The 20,143-nt window shown below is 37.9% G+C and overlaps 1 protein-coding gene across 2 annotated transcripts in view; it reads right to left on the bottom strand.

Moving 5' to 3' along the window:
- LOC106095959 (BTB/POZ domain-containing protein Tiwaz) overlaps nt 1-15,576 on the bottom strand; it is an 82,331-nt gene extending 66,755 nt beyond the window's left edge. For both annotated transcript variants that reach the window (XM_013263424.2, XM_013263422.2), the window contains exon 1: nt 15,413-15,576. The gene's annotated coding sequence lies outside the window, so the exon portion shown is untranslated. The remainder of the gene's footprint in view (nt 1-15,412) is intronic.
- Nucleotides 15,577-20,143: the final 4,567 nt, after the last annotated feature.

Below are 20,143 nucleotides of genomic sequence, written 5' to 3'. Positions count from 1 at the left end.
TCTGTTGTTCTTAAATTGCAGAACTACTGCTGTAATAGCAGAAATAATCCTATGATAGCAGCAAAGTATTCAGCAGACAGTGTTTGCTATTTTCATCAAACTTTTTCCAATGAGAGTATTTGAGCTGTGTTAGATGCCATAAATGCAACAAATTCAGGAAAAATTTCAAAATATTGAAAATTTCAATACTCGAGTCTTTAAAGGCTTAAAAACGTCAAATAGGATAACGGGCTTACATATGTAGGCAGAGTAAGTAATATTCAGGACGATTGTTTATCAATTATTCAGGTCTGTTTTCTCTCCGCCTAGCTAAGAGGAAGTGCAAAAGAGTAATTCGTATCAAATGCTCCATCACTAATTAGCGATCACTTTGTGTAGATCCTCGACGAGTGTCATTAGCCGATAACCCTTCTGGTCCAATTATATGCTCATCACTATCTTTGGCGCTGTCTGAATTCGAATAAAAAAAAAATACACTCCGGCTGCGATGTAAAACGTAAGGAATTCATCCATCCATCCATCTATACACCTAAAAAAAACTGAACACAGGAAAAAAGCGTATTTTTCTGTTTTGCTCAAGGCTTTTAATTATTTTCTTCATAATCATTGTCATTATAAACAACAGTAGCTGTGTTGGGTGACTGTGTGGTGGCATCGCCATCAACAACAGCAACAACAACAAACTAGGCGACATCTGCTGCTGTTGCTGGCTATCACACTGTGCCATATAGTGACTGCAGCAACATGCCAAAGAAAGAAAAAAAGACAACAACAACAACATTTTATAAGAATTGCTTAGTTGGTGAGGTGCTGGGTTGGCTGAGCGGCTGTTGTTGCTGTATAGCCTGGAACCGAAATGGAGACAAGGCGACAGGGGCGGGAGGGAAATATGCCACAAGTAACAAAACAGCACCGACGACAGCAACAGTGAACGGTGGTGCGATGCTATGCGGTGCGGTGTCGTGCGCTGTATCTGCCCCAAACTGGCAACAGCAACATAAATATGCCCGCCGGCATTTTAACAGCATTTCTTGGGTGCTGCTGCTACAGCCGCTGTTGCTCTTAGAGATGGTGTGCCTTACTTATTGGTGGCAATGGTTGTGTGGCTTGGAAAGTATCGTTCATCGTTCATGCTACTTGGTGGAATATGAAGCATCAGAAACGTCATGCAAAGTGAACATTGAGACATCGGTTCTGGCCGCTTGACCGCCTTAGCTGTTTGTTGCGTTGCATCGAGTTGCGTTGTTGCCTGCAATGATGCTGTCGAGAGTGGAGTGGTGCCTCAACATTTAAATTGTTTTATAGAAATTACTCACAATTACTAATATTAACGATAATAATTAAATGTAGATTACTTTTTTATGTGGAACGGATGTTGTGCGACCACAAAATTGCTGGCAACGAATATGGCCTCCGATTGTTGTATGGAATGAGAAGAACAGTAGAATAAACACGCACTTAACTGTTGGTCAGGACCCTGCAAGCAACATACAGTTTAAGCTATTGCTCAAGAACTAATTTGAGTTTTACAGATTCACTTTAATGACGTCGTACACGCAAAATAAATAGTTTGAGAAATTTAATGACAAACAAAATACTTTTACCATGAAGTTATGCTTTTGTTGTAACCGTGTAACGTTTCACTTCAACATATCAAACGTTAGCCATAAACTTTGTTTTATTGAAAGTAAATACGTTTTTTTAATTATTCTCGTCCTACCTTTTAATTAAATTCCTTTTGAAGAAACTAAGAAGCATTTGTTTTCTCATAGGTGTAGGTCGGTTGGGATTGTAAACGGGCCGTATCGGTTCATGTTTTGATATAGCTGTTATATAAACCGATCTTGGGTCTTGAATTCTTGAGCTAATAAAGGGAGCAATTCCTATCCTATTTGTCTGAAATTTTGCACGTGGTGTTTTAGTATCACTTCTAACAACTGTGCTAAGTATGGTTCAAATCGGTTGATAACCTGATATAGCTGTCATATAAACCGATCTGGGGTCTTGGCTTCTTGACCCTCTAGAAGGCGCAATTCTTATCCGATTTGGCTGAAATTTCACATGACGTATTTCGTCACAACTTCCAACAACTGTGCTAAGTATGGCTCAAATCGGTCCATAACCTGATATAGCTGCCAAATAATCCGATCTTGAATCTTGAATTCTTGAGCCACTAGAAGACGCAAATCTTATCCGATTTGGCTGGCATTTTGCACGAAATGTTTTGCTATGATTTTCAACAACTGTGCCAAGTATGGGTAAAATCTGTGCATAACCTGATATAGCCGTCATATAATCCGATCTGGGGTCTTGACTTCTTAACCCCTTAGAGGGCGCAAATCCTATCCGATTTCGCCGAAATTTTGAACGACGTGTTTCGTTAAGACTTTCAACAACTGCGCAAAGTATGGCTCAAATCGGTTCATAACCTGTTATAGCTGCCGTATAAATCGATCTGTGATCTTGACTTCTTGAGCCTCTATAGGGCGCAATTATTACCTGATTTGGGTGAAATTTATACAACATGTCCTTCAAAATACATGTCAAATATGGTCTGAATCGGTCTATAGCCTAATACAGCTTCCCTATAAAACGATCTCCCTACTTTACTTTTTTAGTCCTAAAGGGCGCAATTCTTACTCGATTTGGCTGAAAATTTACAAAATGACTTCTCCTATGGTCTCCAACATTCATTTCATTATGGTCCGAATCTGACCATAACTTGATATAGCTCCAATAGCATAGCAATTATTTTCTTTTAATCCCTTCCTTTACTTTGTTTTCCTAAAAAGAGACACCGGGAAAAGAACTCGACAAACGCTATCCATGGTGGAGGGTATATAAGATTCGGCCCGAACTTAGCACGCTTTTACTTGTTTGTTCATAACCAGGTTTGTTCATAACCGCCGGTTTAGGGTGTTAGGCCCATAAAAGCCACTGCTGAAATTTGGGACAGTGAGTTGGGGTGGGTCTTTCGACATCTTTCTTCAATTTGGCCCAGATCGATCTGGATTTAGGTATAGCTGTCATATAGACCGATCTCTGGATTTAAGTTCTTGGGCCCATAAAAGGCGCATTTATTATCCGATTTTGCCAAAATTTGAGAAAGTAAATTGTGTTAGGCCCTTTGACAACTTTCTGCAATTTGATCTAGATCGGTCCAGATTTGAATATAGCTTCCGTATAGATCGATCTCTCGAATTAAGGTTTTGGGACCATAAAAGGCACATTTATTGTCCGACGTCGCCGAAATTTACGACAGTGAGTTAAGATAAGCCCCTTTGACATATTTCTGTAATTTGGCTAAGATCGGTCCAGATTTGGATATAGCTGCCATATAGACCGATCTCTTGGTTTTAGGTTTTTGGGGCCATAAAAAGCGTATTTATTGTCCGATTTCGCCGAAATTTGGGGCAGTGAGTTGTGTTAGGTTCTTCGAAATTTTTTTATAACTTGGCCTAAATCGGTCCAGATTTGGATATAGCTGTCATATAGACCGATATCTCGATTTAAAGTTTTGGCCCTATAAATTTAACACAGTTAGGCTTTTCAACATCCATGTCGTATATGGTTCAGACCGGCTTAATTTTAGATATAGATACTAAAAAGGCCAATATTTTTTTATACACAATTGAACAATGACTTGTACTTATTAGAGTTTTGTCCAATTCGGAACATATTTTGATATAGCTGCTATGGGGCATAAGGTATGCAGTTGCATCGGATTTTGAGGAAAGGTGGTTTACATATATAGCCGAGGTAGTGGGTATTCAAAATTCGGCCCGGCTGAACTTAACGCATTTCGTCTTGTATATAAATTAATTTAATCTTATGTTTATGAGTATGTATATCCTTTTTAACTTTATTTAATGTTGTAACAAAATTCAAACTCAACTTTTTGCCAAATATAAGCAGATCTCAGTTGGTAATTTAAATTCTTTCGGAGTATATTTAGATTTATTTCGATGTTATGTTACACATTTATATTAAAATCTTTTCACTTTGGCACAATTCCATTACAGTTTTGTATTATGATCTGCTGTATTCGTTATGCTATAATTAAGAAAAAACTATTTATGGGAGTTATTGTTTTCGCACATCTAAATATCTACTCTGGAATGGATATTTCTTTATCGCGTAAAGATTAACGGACAATATTTGCGCTTTATAAATTGTTGCTGTGTTTTCTTGTACCTGGCAGGCATTTGTTTGTTGCTCTAATGATTTTTGTCAATGGATATATCAGCATTTTACTGACTGCTTTTTGCACAGTCGAAATAAAGGAAAAGATATTGTGTGTTAAAATGTGTCTATACAACTGACAACACAAAATTGCTATTATTTGCAAGCCCGAGGGCTTGCTTGTTATTATTTTCTTGAGTATTGTGCATCACTGACCCATGCGCTCAAATACTCATCTTTTTTTCTTGAGCAGGAGAGATACAAGAGAATAGAATAACGATTGATACGGTAAACGAATAATCGATTGCGGCTATCGAAACAATTTTGTCATTTACGAATTTTTGATTTTACAAAAAAAGAAATTTTCTTCTACCGTAAGCGAAGCTGATAAAGGGTTTACAATAAACAAAGCTAGTTTCATTCAATTCAATAATATATAAACAATTCAGTAACGTTTATGACAAACGTGTGATATGTTGTAGCTGAACGTTAAACAGTTAAATCAAACGAAAAACTTCGTAATAAATCGTAAAAATGTCCTGCTTATTTTTCTTTACATTGTAGTACAAACTTTTTTTAAATAAGTGTGTAGTGCCGGCTTATATAGAATATCTTTGTCCAGGATTACCATGGCATGTTTTTCTCAAATGTGTGAGTGGAGTTTCCAAGTATTCTGAAGTTATTATAGCCTTTTTCTCGGATTACTTTCATGGCCTTGTATTGGTTTAAAATTTAGCGTTTGTTTGCTCCTCACAGCTTGAATTTTTAAGGATAGTTGAACTGATCAGTCCACACGATAGGCCACGGTTTGGGGATAGGACGGACCACACAGACTGGAACTTTGAGGTCCGATCTGTGTGGTGTTCATCGTTAGCACGAGAAGCTTAGCTGCGAGCTACCGGGCGCGTCAACAGGTTGCGGAGAGTGCAATGCTCCTTTCGGAGTAGCTGCAGTAGCAGTTTCGGACGATCAGCGGTATCACTGAGACATTCCAGTGAGAGGGCGGGCGTCACCGGCTCTTGCATAAGTACTTAGTACCAATGATGCTCATTTTGACCACCATGTTCCCGGGTCGATCAGTCGTTGGACCGCAATGATATTGCTCATCTGCAGGAGCTAGACGAGGATAGCCACCTACACATGCAAATGTGGTTACAACAACAACAACATGTTCTTGGATTTTGAACACCTAGCCACATAATTAAGATTTTAAAATCATACTTTTTTTTACCAAGGACCATATAAGATATGTAATTTTGATTGGCCCAAATGACTGTTTTTAGTTGTTACACAGACTTAGGGACCAAAATATGGATGCCCTCGGGGAGTTTTTGATTTACAAAACGTTGCTTAAATCAATGCGCCTGATTTTTCCAAAAATTGTGAAAATGAATCGAATAATCGAATCGAATTGAAAATGAATAAGACCACGGCGCAGAGGTTTGCATGCTCGCCTTTGAAGCTGAGTCATGGCGAAAACATCGAAAAAAATTTATTCGGAGGTTATAGCCCTCCTGATTCTGGCGAAAAGTTTATCTGTTGTGCACCTATTGACGATTCTATATTTATATATAGCTCCCTTATAAGCCTATCTCCAATTTGCCTTCTTTAGACACGAGGCCATGGAGACCACCGCAGCGCAGAGTTTAGCATGTCCGCCTATGACGCTGAACGCCTGGGTTCTAATCCTGGCGAGACCATTAGAAATAATTTTCGACGGTGGTTTCCCCTATTAATGCTGGCAAAATTTGTGAGGTACTATGCCATGTAAAACTTCTCTCCAAAGAGGTGTCGCATTGCAGCACGCCGTTCGGACTCGGCTAAAAAAAGGAGGCCCCTTATCAATGAGCCTAAAATTGAATCGGACTGCACTCATTGATATGTGAGAAGTTTGTCCCTGTGCCTTAGTGGAATGTTAATGGGCATTTGCATTTGCTAGACACGAGACACTTGATTTTGCTTTGAATATGTATGCTGAGAATGGCCCACGATAGTCCATAATCTGACATAGCATCTATATAATCAAAACTGTCCTTATTCTTATCTGATTTGGTTGAATTTTTTACTATGACTTCAGATAGGGCTTTCAATATATAGTCCGAATTGGTCTGAAGTTCCCCCATAAGTCAGTCTTCCAATACAACTACTTGAAATCGTATAAGTCGCCAATCTAAACCGATTTTATGAGATTTGTGTGTAAGCAACATGAATTGCCCACATCAGTCTATAATTCGACAAAACACCTGTATAACCAAATCGGTCTAAATTCTTGTCTAATTTGGTTGAATTTTGCGCGATGACTTCAGATAAGACTCTCAATATCAATGTCGAATATGGTTCAAATTTGGCTGAGATTTAGCTTGCCGAATTCTGTTATGACTTGCAGCAAACAGGTTCTATATGGCCGAAAGTGGTCTATAACCTTCTATGACTCCTATTTGAGCTGAACTTTCGATTCTAGTCCTTGAGCACATACTGAAAGCTGCACTTATCTTACCAACAAAATAATCAACGTGATGCTGATGTATATATAAAACTGGGCCAACCGATCGAACTTTTTTGTCGTTTTAAGTGTTGAATGCATTTTATTTCTTTTTAATTTCTCAAAATATTTTTCTATTGCCGTCTTAGGAATTTTCGATATGTTATCTTGTTGTTCTTTTGTTTGAATTTATTTATTTTGTTGTTAATTAATTAAAATTTGAATTTCCGAGAAGTATTCACTTTTGCATATTCTTGCAGAAAAAAAGACATTGGATTTGCGGAGTGCGGGCGTCGCAAATTTGGCCTTACCAAGAATTGCAAAGGATATACAAAGATTGGTGTTGAGGTTTGATTGCAGAATTCTTATTGAAAATCTCGACACTCACAGTCAGTAATCCTTTGTTTCCTTTATGCGTTATAATCTTTAACTTGTTGGGAGATATTGGCACTGACACACACACATGTGTGTTTCGTACACACATAAACATTGCCAGCCATTGAATGTGTAAAAGTGTGCGGGGCATGCATTTGGGTCTGTATGTTTTGTTTGGCTGATCATTGTTGTTCTTTCAAATGTTATTTCGGTTTTGTTGTTTGTTGCTGTTTTTATTTATTTTATTTAAAGATTTAAATTATACCCTTTGGCCCTTTTATCAAAGTGAATGTGGGACTGAATGTGCATTTACACACATCTATGCATGGATGTATGTGTAGGCAAGTTCAAATGTAAATATTTATATGTATGGCTGTGGATGTATGAAAATTCTACGCAAACGAAACAAAACAAAACTCACAATAAAATCCGGAAAAACTTTTTTCGGAAGAGTTTTATTGAGTATAAGGAAATTTGCAAACAACCACACGCGCACACACACACACACACACTTACTCACTTAGGGCTGGCAATTGTAGAGTTTTGGAGTATCCGTATCTCTGTGGCTGTGTAAACAAAAACAACGCAGACGACACAAAAGAAAAGTTTTTAGTTCTTACACCAGCACAGCAACAATAAACAACGGTCCAAGAAGAAGCAACAGCCGGCCGTAGATACAGAGAGAGAACGAGCGGGAGAGAAAGAGAGAGCGATAAGCGAGCGAGCTAGTTTGCTAAAATCAGCCTTCTGCATTCATATGCAGAAATGAACAGAAAACATTGCCGGAGGCCAAATTGATAATCATATTTTGTTTAAGTCACGAAGGTTTACATTTTGTTGCTTTGACGTTTTCTACATACTTTTGTGTGTCTGTTTGTCTTGTCTATCTTTACTCGATTGTGTGTGTGCGTGTACTCTATATGCAAGCACAACTGTTGATGTGCATTTGCCCATCTAGGTGCTTATGAGTGTGTGTGTGTGTGTGTGTGTATGTATGAATGAAACAAAACAGAGTCTAATCGTTTTCTAAATGAACATAACAAAATGCTACTTGCAAGGGCCCCAAAAATGAAGGCATAGTAATTTTTGGAGATCTTTGAGCTAAAGCCTAGTGCTAAGATCAACATTTTACACGAAGAACAGTCGGAACTTAGATTACAACATGTAAAATTTTCACCCAGACTGCATTGTACATACAGCCCACTATTTCAGGAATGACAAGTAAAAGCGAGTTAAGTTAGAGTCTTATATGAGGGTATAAAATCTTGAGGGTATAAAAATCAAGAAAAAATTTACTAAGTTTGGCCATGCCGAATCTTGGGTAACCCACCACCATGGATACAGCTAATAATATAAATTAGTTGGAAGAAATCAAATCAGGTATTGGAACCTCAGAAAGTCAAATGAGGTAAAAAATTGGGGCTTGATATATCTTGGGGTAATTTTACATGGTGATAAACCAACTTCAGTTGCATCGGCAACGGCCGAATTTGTTACAGAAATCTTCATTATACCTACCACCGAAGGATGGGGGTGTATTCATTTTCTCATTCCGTTTGAAACACATCGAAATATTCATTTCCGACCCTATAAAGTATATATATTCTTGATCAGCGTAAAAATCGAAGACGAGCTAGACATGTCCGTCCGTCTGCCCGTCTGTCTATTGAAATCACGCTACAGGCTTTAAAAATAGAGATATTGGGCTGAAACTTTGCACAGATTCTTTTTTTGTTCATAAGCAGGTTAAGTTCGAAGATAAGCTATATCGGACTATATCTTAATATATACCGATCCGCCGATTTAGGGTCTTAGGCCCATAAAAGCCACATTTATTATTCGATTTCGCTGAAATTTCGGACAGTTAGTTGTGTTAGGCCCTCCGACATCCTTCTTCAATTGGCTCAGATCGGTAAAGATTTGGATATAGCTGCCATATAGACAGATCCCCCGATTTAGGGTCTTAGGCCCATAAAAGTCACATGTATTATCCGATTTTGCTGAAATTTGGGACAGTAAGTTGTGTTAGGCCCTCCAACATCCTTCTTCAATTTGGCTCAGATCGGTCCACGTTTAGATATAGCTGCCATATAGACAGATCCGTCGATTTAGGGTCTTAGGCCCATAAAAGCCACATTTATTATCCGATTTTGCTGAAATTTGAGACAGTGAGTTGTCTTAGGCTCTTCGACATATTTCTTCAATTTGGTGAGTTAAGTTAAGCCCCTTGATATACTTCTGCAATATCACACAGATCGGTTCAGATTTGGATATAGCTGCCATATAGATCGATCTCTCGAATTAAGGTTTTAGGGCCATAAAATTCGCATTAATTGTCCGATGTCGCCGAAATATGAGACAATGAGTTAAGTTAGGCTGTTTTACGTCCTTCTTTAGTTTGGCCCAGATCGGTCCCGATTTGGATATAGCTGCCATATAGACAGATCTCTCGATTTAAGGTTTTGGGCCCACAAAAGGCGCATTTATTTTCCGATTTCGCCGAAATTTGGGACATTGCTTTGTGTTAGGCTCTTCGACATTTTTCTGCAACTTGGGCCAAATCAGTCCAGATTTGGATATAGCTGCCATGTAGATCGATATCTCGATTTAAAGTCTTGGCCCCATAAAAGGCGCATTTATAATCCGATTTCATTGAAGTTTGACACAATGACTTATGTTAGGATTTTCGACATCCGTGTCGTATGTGGTTCAGATCGGTTTATTTTTAGATATAGCTTCTGTACTTATTATTATTTGGTCCCAATCGGAACATATTTTGATAAAACTGTTATGGGATATAAGGTATGAAATTTTCACCGAATTTTGATGAAAGGTGGTTTACATATATACCCGAGGTGGTGGGTATCCAAAGTTCGGCCCAGCAGCTTCCAAAATATTTTCCGAGAAGAATGACTATGGGCGGTCACAGTTGAGATGGAAAATTACTTCGATGCCAGTAAGTGGTCTCATATTCTCGTATGTGCACTCGGAAAAAAAGCCACGATCGTTTTGGAAGTTTACCAATTTTTTCAACCGGGCACACGATGTTCGGAAATTCATCACGTTTGTGCAAGTGCAGCAAGGAGCTCTTTGGAGTCTAATTTTGTTGGCTTTAGTGTAGGATGGTATGCCTTTTGGAACTTGGAGGCTTTACCTTGAGTTCGTTTTTATACCTCCAACCATAGGATGAGATTTCGTCATTCCGGTTGCAACACCTCGAAATATTTGTCGAAGACCCCATGAAGTATAAATATTCCTGATCGTCATGACATACAATGGGATGGGGAAACATTTGTGGAAATAAGTTTGCCATTTGCTAACGGATAAAGATATCTTCACGAAATTGTACATAGCTATAACTGAGGTGTTATCCAGACTATGTGCAAATTTCAGTGCCCTAAAAAGCCTGGGCGCATTGATGGGCCTTCAAAGTTAGCAGCCTCGGCTCTACAAAATTTTGTTTGGGCTGCAAAAAGCGAATTTATAGCCCGATTTTCAAATTTTTCTTATTTGCTGGAAAGTGCGCAAAACCCCGTACAAATCACATGCTTTTGTGTGCGGGATATCTTGTATTGTGTCCTAGAAATTCGATTAAAAAATTTTTATATAAAATTTCCGCGAATTAATTTGTTGTGTGTAAAAGCCTTGCTTAACCGATTTATAGTACAAACGACTGGGTTTGAATCTTGGCGGGAACATCAGAAAAAGTTTTCAGCGGTGGTTATCTCCTTCGAATGCTGGCGATATTTGTGAGGTGCACTGCGCCGTTCTGTTTCTTCTATAAAAAGGAGATCCTTTATCTTTGAGCACTTGACAGCACTTAGGCAAATTCGTATTTACTCACTAATACAATTTAGGTGTTGTCGTAACGTGTTACCAGTATCATCATAATGATTTTTGGTGCGATACACAAACATTTTGTTTACTTTGAGATGTTTGGGTTCGCCAACAATAGCGGTTGTAATTATCCAGTCGAATATCACGTACTTGCACTATTACGCTTGATCTCCATCACAAAAACTTCTTTTAATAAACTCAGAAGCAAATATTCTTGACGACTTACTTGGATTGACGGTGGTTATAATCATTCAAAAGGCCCCAAAGGGGGTTTTAAGGCCATAAAAAACCTCTATATTAACATTGGTTTAGAGCACACAAACACACGTGTGCTGTGGCATTCTTTACTTGTGTGACTTTCGACTGTTTTTGGATGCAATATTCACGTAGTTCTCAATGATGTTCTTTTTGTTGTACCTGTGGTTGTTGCTGTTTGGGGTCAAACATATTTTAAATACATCCCAGAAACCTGTCAATGCATGACATTTTACATTTACTTCATAATTTTCAGAGTTGCAACTTTTGCAGAGATGTCGTCTTTTTTTTATCGGTGACCGGTTGGTCGTACGGCCGGTCGGTCGTTCGCCCATCCGTTTGTTTGTATGTTCTTCTGCCTCATCATCTTCTTCTTCTTGATTTTCTTGTGCATTTTTGTGAGAATTAATTTTTAATGGGGTTTATTGTTGTTGGTGTAGTTGTCGAATGGCCGTAGGTTAGATTTTTTGTTTTTTTGAAAACTGACAGTTGATATTTTTTCTGTACGAGAGTCTTTTTTTATTTTTAAACAAATTCGCCTCGGGGGAGACCAGTTTCTTGTATTATAGTTATATTATACTACATTATACATAGTATGATGTATGTATATTATCCGGACACACACAGCCATACACATGTTACATACATATCTGATGTACGTAGGTATGAAGTTATTCTGTGTGTGTGTGTGTGTGTTTGTACATTTATGCATAATACATTTATTAACATTTCTTATTTGTTGTTCGTGCATGCCAAAGTATGGCATTGTCTTGATTTGCCTGCATCAGCTTCAGAGCCGCATTGAGAACGCAGCAAAGAAATTCTTGGAATGAAAGTTTCCTTTTTGGGCAATACAGCGAAATCTACGGATAACACTCTGAAGCTATTTAGGGCAAAAAAGTTGCCTGTGGTCAAATCAAAATCTTTGAAATTATCAAAAAAAACACACACACACACACACACGTTAGCTCTCACAAATCAAAAATTTTATTTAAATTGGCTTAAGCTTTGCAAAATTGTGAAAACATTGGAGAATATAATCTCAGCGGGTGAAATGTATCAATCTTTGCTCATCTAACCTAGGGGGGCGCCCCGGTAGCCGAGTTGATAGCGTGCTTGGATTACCAGCGCAAGGGTCGTGGGTTCGATTCCCGCCAGAAGCCTTGGTCTGTCGCTATTGTGGTATCGACTTTAAATTGTCTAAGTGAGTCTGTAAAGGACTGCCACTCCTACCTAACCTAACTTACCCTAGAGTAGGTAATAGTGGCAGTCCGCAATAAGACTCACATCGCAAATTTTCGTTGTTTAAAGCATTAAATATTGAATATCGCATAAATGGCATATAGACCTACCTAACGGCAACATAATTTTAACAAATGGAATTCCTACTTTTAACAAGATGTGGCATAGTGGAAAGAAAATCAAAATTGAAAGTTTGTCTATAATTTGAGAAAGAATACAGATTGGAGTGGGTTAATTTGTGGACCTTTCTTTTGTTGTAAAACCAAAAACTTTTTAAATGCAAAAGTGTTTTGATAACCGCAAACGATTATTCGTGTAGCGGAAAAATAATTATTCTCCTGTGAGTCCTACTAAAGAGAAAGACGGAGTATTTGAGCGTATAACCAGTGGTTGGCAAAAATTTTCACACTTTCCACATTTTTTTGTACATATACAAAAAATACAAAACAGGCCCATGGGCTTGCAAAAATTGCAAATGTGTGCTAGTCACTGGTATAGATACATAATCAAATGCAAATTTTCCCATCAACATTCCATTAAGGAACTGGGCCAAATTTCTCACAAATCAATGATTGCTGTCCGTTTCAATTTTAAGCTGAAAGATAAGGGACCTCCTTTTAATAGACGAGTCCGAACGACGTGCCGCAGAGCGACACCTTTTTGGGAAGAAGTTTCTACATGGCAAAGTACCTCAAAAATGTCGCCAACATTAGGAGGGGATAAGCACCATTGAAAACTTTTCGTGTCGCCTTAGGTACTAAAATGCACAAACACAACAACAATTTCTAAGGCATATACAAATAATTTTTATACACTTCACCATAGGATGGGGGTATACTAATCTAGTCATTCCGTTTGTAACACATCGAAACAGTCGTTTATGGCCCCATAAAGTATATATATTCTTGATCGTCTCGACGTTCTGAGTCGATCTAGCCACGTCCGTCCGCCGAAATCACGATAGCGGTCGAACGCGGGAAGCTAGCCGTTTGAAGTTTCGCACAGATACTTTATATTGACATGGGTCGTTGGGGATTGCAAATGGGCCATATCAGTTTAGGTTTGGATATAGCTCCCATATAAACCGATCACCCGATTTGACTTCTTAAGCACCTGGAAGCCGCAATTTTTGTCCTATTTGGCGGAAATTTTGCATGTAGTATTCTGATATAACATCCAACAACTGTGCCTAGTATGGTCTAAATCAATCTAAAACCTGATAAAGCTCCCATATGAACCGATCCAAGATTTGAATTCTTAAGCCCTTACAAGCCGCATTTTTTGCCCGATTTGGCTGAAATTTTGCACTTAGTGTTCTGTTATGACTTCCGACAATAGAAATCCCTAGTAGGTTAGGTATGAGTGGCAGTCCTTTACAGACTCACTTTGACAATTTTAAGTCTATTGTGATACCACAGTAGCGACAGACCAAGGCTTCTGGCGGAAATCGAACCCACGACCCCTGCACTGGTAATCCAAGCACGCTACCTACTCGGCTACCGGGGCGCCCATCAGTCCTCAGTAACATGTTGTATATATCAAGAATAAAAGATATTGGAAATTAAATTTGAATTGGAAAGCACTCATTGATATGTGAGAAGTTTGGCCCTGTTCCTTGTTCTTATCAAGAAATGTCAAACCTTTGTATTCGTCACAAATTCCTGCAATTGTTATAAAAAAAGTACCAATGTATTCCCTAACAGAAGTATATTGTCGAAAAGTTCATTTATGTCCAATGAATTATTTTTTTGTGTGTGCAAAATACATCTATTATGAATTGTTGTAAAATTGTAAGGCGATCTGGCAATGTGTCCATCTGTCTGCTGAAATCGCGCTGCAATCCTTAAAATAAGTATATTGAGCTTAAATTTGGCACAAATAATTTGTGTACCCACCACCATAGCATAGTGGAAATAATATTTTGGTCATTCCATTTGTATCAATACCAAATAGCGAATTGCGAATGTATATTGTTGATCGTCTTGACATTCCAAGTTGATCTGGCCATGTCAGTCCGTCCATCCGGCTGTCGTGATTTCCACAGACAGTCGAATGAATAAAAACATAAGCCTGAAATTTAGGACAGGTACTTGTTGTTGATGAAGGACGTCGGGAATTCGAAATGAGTCGTATTGGTTCAGATTTGGATATACCTCCTTTATAAAATGGTCCTTCGACTTAACTTCTTGAGCTTCTAGAAGCGGAAATTGTGTAATCGATCTATAACGGATATAGTTGTGATATAAACCAACCCGTGTACGGTCTCCAGAATTTAAATGTTTGCCTAATTTGGAAGAAACTAAGCTCATTTATGTAAAGACGTTCGATATGGGTAACCAAAATCCGGCTCGGCCAAACTTAGCACATTTATACTTGTTTTACAATAAACAGCTTATGTTTGAAGTGAGGGCTTGTAGAATTTGCTTAATAAAGTCTTATACAGCCCGGCTATATCGTTTGAGTTCATTAAAGCCAAAATTTGTAATCGATTTAACTGAAATTTGGAACATTAAAATGTATTACACATCTCAACATTCGCTACATGTATGGTGCTGATTGGCCTATGTTTAGATAGAGCTGACGTATCGACAGGTCACAAGTTTTTTTGACTTCTTTTATGTTTTCATTAATTTTCTTCGCACTTCCTCACACTTTCCCCACATTTACAAATTTCTCTCTGATTTATTTTAGGCAATTTTACTTACAGCAATTCTTAGTTTATAGGAACTTATCCCCTTCCAATTGTACAGTTAAATCAATTGGACATAACATAAATCTAGAACCTGGTTAAATAAGTCGTAGTCTATGAGATTTGTACTGCACATTTAATGTTTAATTTATTTATTACAAACTATGTCGATTTTAATCTGCACATCATTCGTATACCGGATATAAAAATGCTTAACGCTCTCACCCTAATTAAACGAACACACACTCACACAAAACACATTCGCATGGGCCATAATAAAATATGAAGTATTTATTTATTATGATTAAAGCATATCAATTATTTGGACAAAGAAAAACGGCCACACATACCTGCAGTGGTAGATGGTGTTCACAGGAGTTTCTGCTCGGTTTCATCCACACGAGCCAATAGTTGTGGTGTTCATTGATAGATGGGTGAATGATTGGATCTTTACTACGTTGACCACCCCCCCGCAGAAACAAAAAAAAAACACACACACAAAACTCTTGCACTCACGAGGTTCAAACACAAACTAGTCAACAGCGCTAACGACTCTTCGAACAACCCCATAGTGGCCGGTGTGCTGAAAGTTCGGTATGAAAGTTACTACGGTTTGATGTCAGTCATGTTTGATGCTTTTGGCGCTCAAACGGAAATGAGAATGCTTGTTATTGTATTGTCTTCTTCGGAGAGTGAGAGATGCCATGATGATGAAGGTGATGGCGATGGGTGTTTGATGTAGTTATTGTTGTTGTTGTTATCCCCTCCCGCCCACATTGCATGACTGTTGGCTGACTTGACTGATTGGTTGCTTCAGATAGATTTGCGTGTGTTTTTTGTTGCCCTGTTGTTCTTATCAAGAAGCCAACATCTAAATTATCACCAACTCTCTAACGGCAGTGAAGGCGGCAGCAGCAGCGGCAGCACTACTGCCAACACAATGAAGACGGTGACGACGACAACGGACAACAATACCCCAATACGAGCAAACGACCAAACGTCAAAATCGCCTGCAGCTATGAGGAATGGAATTTGTTGAGAGGGTACAAAATAAACAAAAGGAACGAAACCAGCCAAATAAAGCAACCAAAACAAATGAAGAACGTTGAACAGAGTTGAGTTAAGTTGAGCTGAGCTGTACCGAGAGAAGAGTGAATGTAAAGTAGCCAAACAAATCTCGGGATCTTGGTCAAAGGAAAAGTCGAACAGGTAAGAAAAGCACTTTACACCCTTCTTTGTGGGCGACACAATGGGACATAACCCAGCGTTAATACTTAGTAGATGTAATTATTATAAAAAATTTGATTGAATCACTTTATAGTCTGATATGCAAATTTGCCTTAGAACATGCCATTAAGGAACTAGGGAAAACTTCTCACATTTCAATGAGTGCTTTCCGATTCAAGTTTAAGCTTTATGATAACGGGCCCCTTTTTATGACTGAGTCCGAACGGCGTGGCGCAGTACGACACTTCTTTTGGGGAGAAGTTTTTACATGGCTGCCATACCATTTTTTCAAATGGCATAGTACCTCACAAATATCGCCAGCATTGGGAAGGGAAAACCGCCGCTGAAAATTTTTCTAATTTTCTCGCCAGACCTTGAACGCTGATATTCAGCGTCATAGGCGAAGTTGCTTACCGCTACTCTTTCTGCTTTTTCAAAATCGAAAAATTGCCAAAATTCTTCTGTAACCGTGAATTTGAAAGAGAAACCTTTTATTTTTTATGGAAAATTGTGATCATTAGTAGGTGCAGGAACTGACCCATCGGCGGCAAATTTGCCAATGAACATTCTATTCTGGAACAGGGGCAAAACTTCTCCCATATCAATGAGTGCTGTCTGATTCAAGTTTAAGCTAAATGATAAGGGCTCAATGATCGGCGGTGATATTTGCCAGAGCTAAATTTTGTATTGCTTGTATTGCAAATCCTTGAAAATGAGTTTATCATTGGGAATATCTTAGTGTTATAATGAAAGTTTCAGCGAATCGACTTAAGTATTTTGATAAAATTTTCTTTTGCGCTCATTTTTTTTCTCACAAATTTATTTGATTTTTTTTCGTCAACTTATAAATAAAGTATGTCCTCCTCAAAAATCCATAGGAATTTTTTTTCAAATGTTCTCAAAAAATAAATTCTCTAGAATACTTTTTTTATTCAATTATCTTAAGATGCTGCTAATTGATTTTAAATGTCCTAACCGCAAAATGTCTGCTGAGTTATAGAATGTAAAAAATCTTTTCTATTTTCACTTATTTCCTTACTTCTTAAATTTCATTGAATTTTTGCATCTAAAACTTATACGCTAAATCTTTTTTGCATTTTGCACATTTTGAACATTTTTAAAAAATAGTTCACTGTATCCAAATCTATGGTCAAAGCCTACAGAACTAATCAGTTGTACAAGAATCAACACCGATTGCTATTGACTGATAGATTTCCACCCTTAATCGCTAGGAGCTTCATATCATTTGCCTAAAATACAGTATTGTGAATAATGGAATCCCAAGAATAAAACGAAATGGTTTCATTTGAAATAATTATTTTGTAAATTAATCAGGGTGATCATTTCGGGGTTCATAAAATTCCATAAAATAAATAAAAGTTCATAAAAATGTTCATTCCATTGCTGATGTAATTCAAATAATTTGTAATTATATATTACTTATTATTCTTTGTAGACTATTATTTACTAAAGCTTTTCAGGCTAACAGAATAAAATATTTATTCGTTAAAGATAATTATAAATATTTTTTCTAAAGATACAATTTCACTTAAAGTCGATCGAACCTACAGCTAGAATTTCACCTGATCTCACTACAAATAGACTTGAAACCATCACTACCTGTGATGTTTCGATATGATCTCTTGAACTCCTGTGCCATGAACCATTCGAATGGACTCATTCTATTATGCCAATAAATCTAGATCCATGTCCGTCGAAACTGTGCCGTACGAGGTGTTTATAAAAATGTTTTGGCTTTTTTTATCTGCCTGTTATGGTTGCTTTTATCAATGCCACCTTCGCCAAACAACTATTCTACTAGTATTGCTTGGAGTTAACTTTGGTGGCAGGCGGTACATGTGTGTATGTGTATTTAGGGGGTATTTGGGAATAACAACAATAACAACTACAACTAGCAAAAATGGCAACAAAAACCCACAAAACGAACGAAATGAAACCTCTTTCTATAACTATTGCATGGATGGCTGGTTTGGTTAGGTTGGCTCATGGCTCTTGGCTAGCTAGCTGGCTGGTTGGTTGGCTGGCTCGCTGCTTGGGTGCTTGGTTGTTTGGCTGGTCCATGATGTCGCTGCTGTTGCTGTTGCTGCTACTAAGCGACCCCAGGGTCTCATCGCTCATAATTATAATATTTCATACAAAACACAGCCGCTGGCAATGCACCAGTGATGGATTTCAACTTTGAAAATAATATACTGACTGTATTGTACACACACACACACACACACATTTGCACTTGGCCATACAAACAGTTGTACCTTTATTCATATAGAAGAGTACAAGTATGTTTGTATGTCTATAGGGACCACATAGCACTTTACATGCATAGACTTACATACAAACAGCACACATAGACTGGCTTGCTCACTCACTCACGCACGCTCACTGACTCACTCCCAAACACACATACACTAACATCTACTGACACAAAGGAACTTAGGTCTGTTCTACAAAAGCCCCCGAGAGATTTTTGCGAAATGGTTGCGGGCCAATTATAAATACAAAACAACAACGCCAACAAAAAACAAATTTCAAAATATTCACATAAGGTATTCCAAAAAAAGGGAGAATGGTTATTTATATGAACAGCCGAATGGACACCCAACCCTCATCTTAACCCATTCATGGAGCCCACTTAGCCGTGAGGCGAGTTGATATTTGACACCATCTCCCCAACCTTCATTATTACACTACTTAGAAACATATTGTGTACTAAAATTATCGAAAATTATTGTAGCCTCATCAGTTTATTGGAAAGTTGCTTGTTTTCTTTTTCGAGGTTACATTTTAAATTAAGTATTTAGAGCACACAACAAGCCGATTACTGGTTTAGGTGCATAGTGGCATGGGAAGGATTATATCCGCACCCTCTTTTCAACCTAACCTAGCCGAGTAGTTAGCAACAGGAGCAAGGACCCAGGGATAACATTTTGCACAACTGTAATATATTCCCCAATGCCTTTGCTTAAGTACCATATAGAAATGAGGAGGTTCAAAGTCTATAGATGTGCATGGTACCGTTCGGTTTTCAATTGTTTCTATATGCTTGACATAGTTTATCTCTGCTTTTGTTAAATACCTTTCGTCCAGTACGAGATATCAGACACTTGTTTTTTTGAATTTGGATGGCAAAATAGCCTTCTACTCTCAAATATCTCTCAGTGGATTCCCATATTGTTCAGACAGGTCTATATATCCGCTTATTGGAGTTTCCAGGGATGGTTATATAGAATAAATTTTAATGTCAGATTTCTTTTACTAATCGACACTAACTTTCATGTGACCCCATTATGTCATGATATGACTATGGGACAGTTTTGAATATAGCTGCCATATAGACCGATCTCTCGATTTAAGGTTTTGAGCCCATAAAAGGCGTATTTATTGTCCGATGTCACCGAAATTTGGGACAGTGAGTTGTGTTAGGACTTTCGACATCCTTCTTCAATTTGACGCAGATCGGTCCAGATTTTAATATAGCTGCTATATAGACCGATAACTAGATTAAAGGTTTTAAGTTCTTCGACATTTTTCTGCAACTTGGCCCAAAACAGTCCAGATTTGGATATAGCTGCCATATAGACCGATATCTCGATTTAAAGTCTTGGCCACATAAAAGGCATATTTATAATCCGAAATCACTGTGTAAGTGACTTATGCTAGGCTTTTCGACATCCGTCTCGTATATGGTTCAGATCGGTTTATTTTTAGATATAGCTACAAAAAAGGTCAATATTTTGTCATACGCAATTGAACAATGACTTGTACTTATTAGTATTTGGTCCAAATCGGAAGATATTTCGATGTAGCTGCTATTGGGGAATAAGGAATGCATT

Source organism: Stomoxys calcitrans, chromosome 5 (assembly GCF_963082655.1).
Source record: "Stomoxys calcitrans chromosome 5, idStoCalc2.1, whole genome shotgun sequence".
In the NCBI taxonomy this organism is placed as follows: Eukaryota; Metazoa; Arthropoda; class Insecta; order Diptera; family Muscidae; genus Stomoxys; species Stomoxys calcitrans.
This window is presented reverse-complemented; position numbering and strand designations above follow the sequence as displayed.